We start from the raw sequence: 12,842 nt of genomic DNA, 5'->3' as shown, positions 1-12,842 counted from the left end.
GATTTATTCTATTTATTTAACAAAATTTAAATACTGCTTGCCTGTAGGAAAACCTCTAAGTGGTTTAAAGGGACCCCTGACCGTTAGGTCCAGTCACGGACGACTCTGGGGTTGCAGCGCTCATCTCGCTTTACTGGCCTCTAAGTGGTTTACGTAAGTATAAAATAAAGCATTAAACCTCAGAATAAGAACAGTTAAAATGGGTATTTAAAAACATGTAGAAGACTATCATAATCAACACTAGCAAAAAAAGAGAAGATGGTTATGTAGCTTCTACATGTCTGAATAGGACTGCCGAAACAAAAATGTTTTAAGCAGATGGTGAAAATTACAGCGAAGGTACCTGCCTGATGTCAAGCAGGCAGGGAGTTTCAAAGTATAGGTGCTGCTACACAGGAAGAACAATTTCTTGTAAGTACAGTGGTGCCCCGCAAGACGAAATTAATTCATTCCGCGAGTTTTTTCTTCTTGCGAGTTTTTTGTCTTGCGAAGCACAATTTCCCATAGGAATGCATTGAAAATCAATTAATGCGTTCCTATGGAGACCGCCTTCAGACCAGGTCCGGGGACAGTCTGTCCCCGGACCTCTTCTGAAGGCAGGCCGGGGGAGAACGGCAAGCTCCGGGGACAGAGGTGAAGGGGCAGCACTCCTTTGCCTCTTTCCTCGAACCTCTTCTGTAGGCAGGCGGGGGGAGAACGGCTTTTCTTCCCACCGCCAGCCTTCAGAAGGCTGTTCTGAAGGCTGGCGGTAGGAAGAAAAGCCCTTCTCCCCCCACCGGACTTCAAAAGAGCTGCGGGAAGTCCAGCAGGGGTCCAAGGGATTCCCTCCCAGCCCGCCCCGCTCCGCTGAAGTTTAGAGGGAGCCTGTGGGGAAAAACTCAAAAAAAAATTCGTTTTGCGAGAAAGGCCCATAGGAAAATTTGCCTTGCGAAGCTGCTAAAAAATCAGAAAACCCTTTCGTCTTGCGCGTTTTTCGTTTAGCGAGGCATTCGTCTTGCGGGGTACCACTGTATTGAACAAGTATTATGTGGCACCATTAACGCTGCCAGTTCTGCAGATCAAAGCAGTTGAGGGAGCATATATGGAGTAAAGTGATCTTGCAAGTAAAATGGCCCCAAGCTGTTAAGGGCTTTATATCCTAATAGTACGTAATTCCTCAAACTTGGCCTGGTAGCAAATGGGCAACTGGTGCAGAACTCCGAGCAAGGGTGTTATATGCAGACAGGGTTTCATTCCTGTCAGTAACGGTGCAGTAACTAATTGCAGCTTCTGGTTCAATTGCATGGGAAGTCCCGCAAAGACTGCATTGCAGTGCATTGCAGTAATCCCATCTTGAAGTCACCAATGCTTGAACTACTGTGGTCAAGCTATCCTGGTTCAGGATTGGCTGTTGGTGTCACCCTAGTTGCATGAAGTAAAGGGCACTTCTAGCAAATGAGGCTACCTGGGCCTCCACTGGCAGAACAGGTTCCAGAAGCACCCCCAAACTGTGTACCTGCTCCTTCAGAGAGAGCGCATCCAGGGAAAGCAGTTGACTAATTTCTTGGACTAAAGAATCGCTCATCCATGGTATTTCTGTCATGCCAGGATTCAAACTTAGCATATTTTCCTTCACCCATACTACCAGTGGATCCAGGCACCAGTACAGGGCCCACACCACCTGCCCTAATGCAGGTGTGATGGAGAAATAGAGTGAAGCGTCATTAGGATACTGATAACTCATTGCCCACAAACTCCTAATGATCGCTCCAAGCAGGTTCATGTAAATATTAAACATCACTGGGGAAAGAATAGTGTCATCTTGCTTCATGTAAGTGCAAGGGGCCACAAAGCACTCTCCCAAAAAGCATTGTCCTGTAAGTAGGACAGGAACCATTGGAATACAGTGCCCTCCAATTCCCATTTGACAGTGTCAGTCCAATAGGATACCATTGTCAATGATACTGAAAGTCACAAACAGAGCGAAAAGTGAAAGCAAAGTTGCACTCCCCTTGTCCCACTCTTCGTAAAGGTTATCCATCAGGGCAACCAAGAGAGACTCAATCCCATGACCAGGCCTGAACCCAGATTGGAACAGACCTAAATAATCCATGACATCCAATAATGCTTGCAGCTGCCCTACCAGAATTCTCTTCACTACCTTCCCCAATAAAGGTAGTTGCAACTGGTTGATATTCTAGTTCAAGGGGTTCAGGCCTGGTTTCCTCAGGAGAGGTTGCACCGCAGCCTCTTTCAAGGGAGTAGACACCATCCCCTTACGGACTTCAGTGCCAACCACACTCTGGCCCCAAACAGTCAAACCACCTCTGCTAGCTTTAATAAGCCAGGAGGGACAGGGATCAAGAGGATACATGGTCAGGCATATAGCCAGCACCTTGTCTACATCAGCAGACTGCATCAGCTGAAACTGATCTCACAACGCATCACTGACTATGGCATTGGGTATTTCATCTAGAACTGCAATAACCGCAGAATTAAGGTCACTCTGAAGTCAAGTGACTTTATCCTCAAAATATATAGCCAGTTGGTCACAGTAGGTCCTCTAATGCTCCAGAGGTCCTTCCCCCTCTGTGGAAGTCAGTAACCTCCAGAATGTTTGAAATAATTCCACTGGCCAGTGACTAGAGAATGCAATGCAAGCTGTGAATGCGCCTTCTTTGCAACTTGCATGCGTTGCCACACGGTTGGCACAGTTACTGCACTAACCAGCGTTCAGTCAGCTTCAGAATGAGACTTGTGTCACTTGCACTCTAGTCTTCATTCTGCTTGTTTCATAGCCTGAAGCTCTCTAGAATACCAAGGAGCTGCCCTAGCTCCACAACACCATAGAGGATGCTCAGAAGCGATCATGTCAACAGCGCATTTCACCTTGCTACTCCATAGTGAAACCAGGGCATTAACAGGATTGTCCAGACTGTTTAGGAATTCCTCAAGAATTCAGGAGCTCCTCAAGTTCCATTAGTCTCTGAGAGTGGGCCATCCAAACAGGCCTACTATACTACTAATTACTACTAATGTTCCAACCACGAGAAGGGACTGAATTGCATCCCACCCCAAAAAAAAGTTTTATCTGCCCCTCATATTACTTGGGCTAAAGACAACATCAAGAGTGTGCCCTGCCTGATGTGTTGGACCAACGACCATTTAAAACAGTCCCATGGTGGCTCTGCCACTGGGCTACAGGGCAGTTGATAGACCAGCTACATTCCCAGTTAGCCACTCAACTCCAGCTATACTTTCCCCTGCCCATCACCACTGAAACTGGGGGAACATATTCCTACCTGCCCATCCAGACACATCCTGGCACCATCATCCAATGTCACACTATACAGCTGGGCAATTAAGGCCACAGATAAACAAAGGTCCAGTAGTGGGCACATCCCACACTTTCAGATGGAAGGTAGTAACTTCATAACAACTCTCCTTATGCTGTCTCTCACTCAGAGGGAACCCACCAAACCAAGTTTCTTAACATATCCTTGACCATCCAACCTCTGAGGTAGTCAATTCCACTGTCAAATAGCTCTTACCACCAGAAAGTTCTTTCTCACGTTTAGACAGAATCTCCCTTCCTGTAATTTGAATCCACTGCTTTGGGTCCTACCCCCGGGAGCAGCAGAAAACAAGTTTGTTCCATCTTCCATGCAACAGCCCTTCAGATATTTGAAGATGGCTATCATATCACCTCTCAATCTTCACTTCTCCAGGCTAAACATATCCAACTCCCTCAACCATTCCTCATAAGGCTTTGGGGGTACCCTGCCACAGTTGATCCTACTGTACACATCAGATTCTGAATCTACACTCCAGCTATATCCACTCAACTAGCAGTCAAGCAGTACCACTCACTGCAATCAGCACAAACACCTGAAGGCAGAGATCTAACAGGACGAAAACTGCGTAGTCATCCTGTAGATTTGCTCTCCTGTTGATGAAGCAGCCACCTAAATAAAGATGCTTGCCAATCCCACCTATCCCCCCCCCCCACCAACATCTCCATTCCTTCCCCATTAACCCCTTACGCCAAGAGTGGGCAAGTGTTTTGGGTCCCACCCCACATGCTAGCTTTGACAAGTAGGGAGAGCAACCCACCTGCCATGCACATGACATTATTATGGTATCAACATGATTCTTCCACCCTCCTGTTGAAATCTCTTGTGGGGTTTCCAAGCACTTGCTGCTGCTGAAGGAAGCCACAGAGAAGCCTGCATTTTAAAATGCAGCCAGTGGACCAGGGCTGCTGCAGCCTGTTCCAACTGTCTCTCCGCAGCTCACTTCCCTTCATCATACTATAATTCACAGTGCCACCTATCTATGCCCAATCAAACTTCAGGGTGATGGCATTCTTGCATATTTATGACATGCAAGCTATATTAAACTGTATTTATTATTTTCTCAATAAAACTGCTTTTTGAATAAAAACCTGTAAATGGCATTACAGACAGCAGGAAATTCTGATTTATTTCTGCCTTAAATGCTTGTTTCCTTACCTTCTTAGCCGCCTTTCTCCAATCTGTTATCCTCCCAAAGCTTCAGACTACAACTTCTTTCATTCTTGACTGTTGGTCACGCTGAAGGGGGCTGATGGGAGTGAATTCAAAAGACTGGAGGGCACACCAGGCTGAGGAAAGCTGTTCAATGACGTTAAACCCAGACTTACAGCAGAAGTCTAACCATGTCTACTCAGAAATAAGTCCAACTGACTTCAATGAAGCTTACACTCAGGTAAGTTGGGTTAAGACTGTAGCCTTACTTTATTTTGCAAGTGGCCCATGCTTTGTATTCTGAACGAAAGCCTATGCTGAAGTTTCATATAAGTTAATTTTATTTTTCAAGAACTTCCAGCCAGAAGCTAGTGGGTTCCTCTCCCTCTCTGTTTTCCTAGGCACAGAGAGAAACTGCCACTCACACCAACAATTCAGCTTTGTACTGGTAGCATTGCAGTCTAGGCTGCATTCATCCAAGACAGCTGGAAAAGTGTTTAGCAACCCTTTTGCCCCCTCCACAGATGCCTTGAGATTGCTGACTGAACAGTGAGAAATCTGGAACTATTAACTTTACAGAGTTGCATTTTCTCACCTCATTTGCCAGTCATATCAACACTTTCCTGTCTGGCACCCAAATACATTTTCAGTGTGCAAAACTAAAACACCTGCAGATGAACAGATGGCTCTGCAACCCTAAGACTATCAGACACTATGCCCATGAGAGAGTAAGAGTCATATCATTGTACACCAACAAACGATGGCACCAAGGCCAACAAGGCAGTGCTAAGTCATAACAAAATCTACCACACCATCCATTCTGCCAAGGACAAAGTCTCCTGAAGAAATCAGAACCAGAGGCTTCAGAGCAAGTTCCAAGGGCATTATGGCAGGTTCCCTTATCCTTGGGGAAGATTCCAGTTTAACAACAACATGGGTAATAAAATAAGATGAAAACACTTATTAAAATTCCTGCCTCTTAAAATCTTAAATCTAACCACTGGAGGGACACGGGTGGCGCTGTCGGGACGTGGGTGGCACTGTGGGTAAAACCTCAGTGCCTAGGGCTTGCCGATCGCATGGTCGGCGGTTCGAATCCCCGCGGCGGGGTGAGCTCCCGTCGTTCGGTCCCAGCTCCTGCCCACCTAGCAGTTCGAAAGCACCCTTAAGTGCAAGTAGATAAATAGGTACCGCTTTATAGCAGGAAGGTAAACGGCGTTTCGTGTGCTGCACTGGTGCTGGCTTGCCAGAGCAGCTTCGTCACGCTGGCCACGTGACCCGGAAGTGTCTCCGGACAGCTCTGGCCCCCGGCCTCTTAAGTGAGATGGGCGCACAACCCTAGAGTCGGACACGACTGGCCCATACGGTACCTTTACCTTTTTAACCACTGGAAGTCAACCCCCAAAAGGGTGATTTCCCAATGCTTCTCAAAAGTGCTGAAGCTTGATCAATCTCAAAATAACAGAATTTCCAAATTAATGTTGCAGCCACCAAGCACACCTTGCTTCCAAACAATCAAGAAGGCCTTCTTGGCTGATCTAAGATTTATCTTTATATTTTAAGATTACAGAAAATGTGAGGAGTCTTATATGTCTACATATTTAAGAGTGAAGAAAGGAGAGAATCTCAAAAAGGTTAACTTCAGGCAGAGGTGCCTCCAACAATAATTTGTCAGACTTTAAGAATACAGTGGTACCTCAGGTTAAGAACTTAATTTGTTCTGGAGGTCTGTTCTTAACCTGAAACTGTTCTTAACCTGAAGCACCACTTTAGCTAATTGGGCCTCTAGGACTTGCCGATCGCATGGTCGGCGGTTCGAATCCCCGCGGCGGGGTGCGCTCCCATCGTTCGGTCCCAGCGCCTGCCAACCTAGCAGTTCAAAAGCACCTCTGGGTGCAAGTAAGTAAATAGGGACCGCTTACCAGCGGGAAGGTAAACGGCATTTCTGTGTGCTGCATCTGGCTCGCCAGATGCAGCTTGTCACGCTGGCCACGTGACCCGGAAGTGTCTGCGGACAGCGCTGGCTCCCAGCCTATAGAGTGAGATGAGCGCACAACCCTAGAGTCTGGCAAGACTGGCTCGTACGGGCAGGGGTACCTTTACCTTTACCTTTACCTTTACTGCCACTGTACCACCAGAGCATGATTTCTGTTCTCATCCTGAAGCAAAGTTCTTAACCCGAGGTACTATTTCTGGGTTAGCGGAGTCTGTAACCTGAAGTGTATGTAACCTGAGGTACCACTGTAGTGGCCATTTTTTCACAAGCATGAATTTAGAACTAATCCAGAATAACAAAACAAGTGAGGATTAGAATCTAGACCACACTTTACAGAGCAGTTACTAGAAACCCCATCAGTAAAGAGGAAAAACAAGACAATGTCATAGGAACGTATTTTTTTCACAAGGAAGTTCAAAGCTCTGTGTAGAAACTTCTCTATGAGTCATTCATGAAGAAGGAACAAAGGCTTTCTATAGAAATCTAGAGATTTTTCCTGTGGAAATTTTAGCATGCTTACATCTAGGGGAAATTTTTGATGGTGAATACTTTAAATATATCTATATATATAAAATAAAGAAATGCATATTCAAGCCAACAATTCAAAAATTGCTCTTCTAGTAATAAGGGGTTTGGGGAGTTCCTTTTCCTTCATGCAACAAAGTGGGTTTGATGAAAAACCCCTCAAGTCTGGAGCATTTAATTGCAGTATTACAAAAGACAGGTCGAAACCTCCTCCAATCAGAGCGGTCTATAAATCTTGTCTCTTCAGAAGTAAGATTACTTTAGATAACACTGTGAGGATTAAAAACTGAGCAAACAACAGGAGACAATTCTGTTAATGATTTTCACAAGGATTAGTAAGGCATAATAGCTCTCCCACATTTCTCAGGGCAGCGTATTTTTTTCTCCCCTCCCCGTTCCAAAAAAGACATCAATCACTGTTACTGGTTTTTTAATCCAAAACAAGAAATATGTTGGAATTCATGGATTGTCAAAAGCTATTAAGAAAGAGTTGCCAAGAAAAGCGACTTCACCTGTCATAAAAGCGAACACAGAATGAAGTGGCAGCAAAAATGGCAGGATCTCACTAGCCTGTACTTGTCTTCAGAAATCTCAGATTTTTCAACTATATATATATATGGGAAAAACATTTACACATCAAATAAAAAATGATGTAATACTATGCTGGGAGGATGGGGCAGTAGAGGAGACAAAGAAAGGCTTTGCTCCTATTAATGTTCAACATCAGTATTAGTATGCCATTTATCACCACTTGGGACTCTCATTTGCTCACCAACCCTGCCAAACCCCACACTGTCTTGACAACTCCCATCACCCCAACACCCTTACAGCTCCTTCACCCCAACACCCCCATATACCCATCACAACCCACCCAGTTTCCAATCTCTATCTCACAGTTTGTCCAAAACTCGTGCCTCCTCCAACATTTCACCCTAGTCTCAAGATCCGCTGTCACCATCAATCACAGAGAAGAGGGGCATGAAGAGAAGAGAGCTTTCCCCTCTTTCAGCATGCACCACTTTCACTGGCAGAAGAAAGTGTGCATTTATAAATGGACACTTCTTTCTGGTGGCAGTGAACTAAGGAGAGAATGTTTTCAACCTGTAGCAGCAGTGGCGACAATGACGGGGAGCACCCCTTCAGCTTGTCTCCCCTCATTGTCCACGCATGAAACCAAGCTAGGAGGCAGCGGGTGGCTGCAACAACAACAGGAGGGACATGGGAATGCCCACCTGGGCCACCCACCTACCCACTTGCTTGCTCTGCTGGCCTGTTTACTCATGCTACTGACCTGCCTGCTTTGGTCACTCACTCTGCCGCTGTTGTTGTGTTGCAATTTATGTGGTTGCCAACTGGCAGTCACACAAATTGCAGTGTGAAAAACTTTCTCGTATCTAGGAAGATATAAAATGCCCCTACTCGGAAGCATCTGTTAAAAATAGGTTTGGTTACTCCTGAAAGCTAGTATCTTATTTCCTATTTTAAAGCAACACAAAAGGCCCGTGAGAAAGTTTTCCTGCCAGGGTGTAACCCTATCTGTACATCTGAAGAGCAGCATCTCTTCCCAGTAAGCTCTCTTGCCAGCATCAAGGCCACATGTGGAAAACAGACTGAAGCTTTTTGGTCAATAAATACAAATAAGACCGTGGTGATATACTCAACTCAGAAATGTAATGAATGTGGGAACAGACTGCAATATAGTTATACTAAGATTGAAGACAGCAAGAAGACCCTTGGGGTTCTTTCCAACTCTATAAGTCTAAGATTAATTGGTTAGATTTATATCATTTTATTTCCCCACGAAATGCAGATCAGAATACCAGATGTTGTGGTGGTGGTGTTTTAAGTAAGAAATTATTTTTAAGGGCCTCGAGAAGTCATTTCAAGAGCAGCAAAGGCTTTTCCAGAGAGGGCAGCTCTGAACTTTGACAAATGGATGCTTTTCTCTTTGGTAGACTTTTAGCATGCCTCAGTTATATGGTCCTTGCCCAGCCAAATTCACCACAGATGCTGACCATTTGACTGGGCATCTGTTCCTGCACTCTGCATGCTTCTTGAAGACTGTATACCACCAGGGCAGTGTTTCTGAAATGAAAATGTTAATCCTCTCAGAGGATGGGAAAGGACTGCGAAAAGGGCTTTATCTTGCAGATTGTTTTGTTTCAGATACAAACAAAATTCCAGCTGTGAAAAGAAAGGATAGGACTTTCTTTACTACGTGGCAACTAAAGAGGAATCGAATGGGCGAGTCTTACTCCCAATGCATTGATAGAGTTGATGGGTGGGTACTAAAATTTTTAGTCAACAGAAGACATGAACATGTCACAGTTGTCTTTGAAAGATGGGCCTTGTACATGCACAGATCCTATATATGGGTTGGCACAGAGAGACACTTAAAAAAATAGCAGCTGCAAGTAACTGCATCACTATTGTAAATTTATATCCCATGTCCTTCTCCAAGGAATGGTGGCTTTAAAAATATATATAGTGAAATCAGAGTAGATCTACTGAAATTAATGGACCCAATTCAGTCATGTTTCAGTGGATCTACTCTGAGGAAAACTCAGTTGAATAACACCCATTGCTTAAAAAAATAGAATGCAATGTAAACCTCCAAAGCCTCAAAGATAATCAGTTTTCAATTGTGCCCAGCATGTTTACTACCAAATATTTTGATGACTTTCTCTAAGTAAATATTTTTGATGACTATCTCTAAGTATCATAATTGATGTTTCACCAGCATTTTCACCTTAATAGCTCTACTTGACCTGTGAAATTGCTCTGTGGGAACAACAGAGTCTGTTTGGAATGTTACGCTGCTTTTCAATCTTAGATTTTAATGCTCAGTCTCTAAAAGAAGAAAGACAGTACATTGCCAACACCTAAAATCCTACAACATCTTCCACATTAAAATGACCATATTATGAATCACTGCTGGCAGAGTTCAGCTACTTAGAAAGAGAAATGCCAGTGCTTTACTTTAATAGCATATTATTACCAGGTGCTCAAATATAATCTGCTTCGGGAAGAAACTGTTATACTAATGTTGCATGCTCACCAAAAAGTTCAGAAAATCACACTGCAGGCTTTCATTTCATTCGGGTGAGATGGAACACAGCTGATCTGTGTCTCTGAACAAAGGCAGAGCCTATTGAAAGCAGACTCAGCAGAAACCCGATGCTGATATACTGAGCTTAATTAACACAGTTGCTTTGAAAGATTCAGGGCAGTGGCATGTTGAACTACCTTCCATGCGAATTTTCATAACAAAACACACATCACTTATTCATGATCCTGCAGCTCAAACAAACAGAACTGAGAATAGATCAGAGGCCACTCACGTGTCTTCAGCCTAGATCTCTGTAACCCCCATACAGCGTCTCCTTTTCCAAATGTTAAGAAAACAGAAATTAAGGTCTTACTGACTCCAAGCAATATACTGTCCCTACATTACAGAACCCTAAACATCCTCTTGCCTGCACACTGGCTGCAGTATATTTAAACCATGAAAAACAGCAACTCACCCGCCAGGAGAATTCAGCAGAATGCCTGCAGCATCTGAAAGGAGCATGTGACTTTTGTGTACTTCTCTATTGCTCCGCCTCTGCCTCTGCCACCTGCTCAGAGTGTTTATGGAATTGCTGGCCAAGAAAATAGCACAGCTACTGCTTCATGACTGCACTCGAATTCCTTGCCCTTTCTCAGTACAGTTTTAGAAGAGGGTTGTACATGAAGCACTAATTAAGCCAGGGGAAGCAGGGAGTCCCCAGAAAATTCACTGGTGGTGTTACAAGCCAGTAATTCAGACCCATGTCACGATCAGGGTGCAGGAGGCTTCTTTTGAATTGAGGCAGAGGCAATGACCACAATGACCCAGAGCATATAAGCCAGTTTTGCTCCCCACCCCAACATACACACTTTTTCATTCATGTTTACAAAGTTCCTGAAAAGAGCTTTTGAAATAAAAATCAGAAAAGTAAAACAGGCGGAAGCTGTTCTTTTGCCATGGAAATGACACAGTCACTACACCACTCCCTGCTATTATGCCAAATGTAGGTAATACAGAGAAGATAAGCAAGCAGGTTTCAGAGTGAGCTCTCCTTCTTTGAACAGGGCGTTAGAACTCCATGACTACCAAGTAGAAATGAGAAGGGAATGTAGTTTTCTGAACCAGACCAATGACCACAAACACAAGCCAGAATTATCATCCATCCCATACCTACTCTTCACTGAAAAGCCTCCTGATGTTTATTGTCAAAGATACCTTAATTACAAGGCTCTGAGTATCTAATGCTTTCAAGATATTCACACACACACACACACACACACACACAGAGAGAGAGAGAGAGAGAGAGAGAGAGAGAGAGAGAGAGAATTTTAATGTCACCTCATTAGAGAATCAAAAATCTTTAACCAACTGACTAATCTAGGGCAGAGGTGGTCAAAGTGTGGCAGTCCAAATGCTCGGACTACAACTTGTATCAGCCCTAAGCATTGGACATAATGGCTGAATCTGATGGGAACTGTAGTGCAAAACATCTGTAAGGCCACTGGTTAGCCACCCTAATCAAGATGGGTTTTTTTATTTTTTTAAAAAAGACAACAGGGCAAATTACCACTAAAATCTCTCTAATTTCACAATATCATTAAATAATCTTGTATCAAACATACTGCCAGCAAGTCATTTACGTCTCTCTTTCCATGCCAGAAAAATAATAATTCTACCCTCAGCAGGAATGAGAAGAGTTATACCATTGTAACTCATGATATATCTAGAACACATGAACACACACCCTACTGTAACTCATATTTTACACACACAAATTTCCCAATCTTGCCTTTTCTCATGGAGATGGATAAGGCAGGAGCTAACCTGCATGCCACTCCTAAAGTTCTTCAAAATCACCTTGACTCATCAGACTGAGGCAGATAAAGGATTCAAGACATAGCTGAACTGGCACACACTGACCATCCTGCACCCAGCTTTTGCAGACGCTAGTGGATCCAAATGTGCTGTTCTAGCCAACTCCTTTTTCCTGGCCAAAACTGGTAAGTCTGCCCAGCAGTAATTATATGGATCTTCCTAACCATATTCCTTCACCTACAATGGTTTATTTTATAATATATAAAATATAGGAGTTCAAGGCGGCATACATGGCTCCCCCAACCACCCTCATCATTTTATCCCCACAGCAAGCTTGGGATGTAGGTTAGGCTGAGATACAGTGAGTGGCCCAAGATCACACACTGAGCTTCATGACTGAGTGGGGATTTGAACCCTGGTGTCCTAGGTCCTAGTCCAACACTCTAAGCACCACCACACCCCATACACAATTTAAACATGAACACACAGAGCATCTGCTAGCTTGCAGGGTTAGTTACTGGGTGTGAAGGGTGCAGATGGCTTCCCATTTGCTGCTTCATGGAAGCACATGATGTGTAGAAGAAATGCTGTCACACACTGTTTAGTGCACAGGGAAGCCGTCCTCTCGCAGGCAGCACTTGCATTTGGCCTTGGGCTCTAAGTGCACTGAGTGGTCTCTACATCTTGCCACCTGCATGCACAAACAATAGGCAGCACAGTGCCCTCTGTCGTCTAAATTGCTTATGCTCTTGTCACTGAGTGAACTATACTACATGTGCATCTTTAAAAGAAACCTGCATTACAAGAGCCATTCACAATTAATCCTGTGTATTTGTCGCAACACAAGTATATTTTCAAAACTGGTAATTCACCTTAAAAGTAAAAGGGTGCAATTTCTATTAAAGCATTTTGTTACTCTCCCAAACACAAAGCAATCTGAGCACACTAAATATCACTGCTTATCAACCAGTTC

General features: G+C 44.0%; 1 protein-coding gene across 11 annotated transcripts in view; it reads right to left on the bottom strand.

Moving 5' to 3' along the window:
* The window catches only part of PPARD (peroxisome proliferator activated receptor delta), a 98,940-nt gene that overhangs the window by 25,719 nt on the left and 60,379 nt on the right, over positions 1 to 12,842 (bottom strand). For 2 of the 11 annotated variants that reach the window (XM_053393092.1, XM_053393086.1), the window contains exon 2: positions 4,491 to 4,631. The exons of 5 other annotated variants lie outside the window; for them this stretch is intronic. The gene's annotated coding sequence lies outside the window, so the exon portion shown is untranslated. Of the gene's footprint in view, positions 1 to 4,490; positions 4,632 to 10,529; positions 10,863 to 12,842 lie in introns of those variants that run through there. 4 more of the 11 variants (XM_053393087.1, XM_053393089.1, XM_053393088.1 and 1 more) reach the window with 4 other exon arrangements.

This window comes from Podarcis raffonei, chromosome 6 (assembly GCF_027172205.1).
Source record: "Podarcis raffonei isolate rPodRaf1 chromosome 6, rPodRaf1.pri, whole genome shotgun sequence".
Lineage (NCBI taxonomy): Eukaryota > Metazoa > Chordata > Lepidosauria > Squamata > Lacertidae > Podarcis > Podarcis raffonei.
Note: the sequence above shows the minus strand (reverse complement) of the source record. Positions and strands in the feature narration are given on the sequence as shown.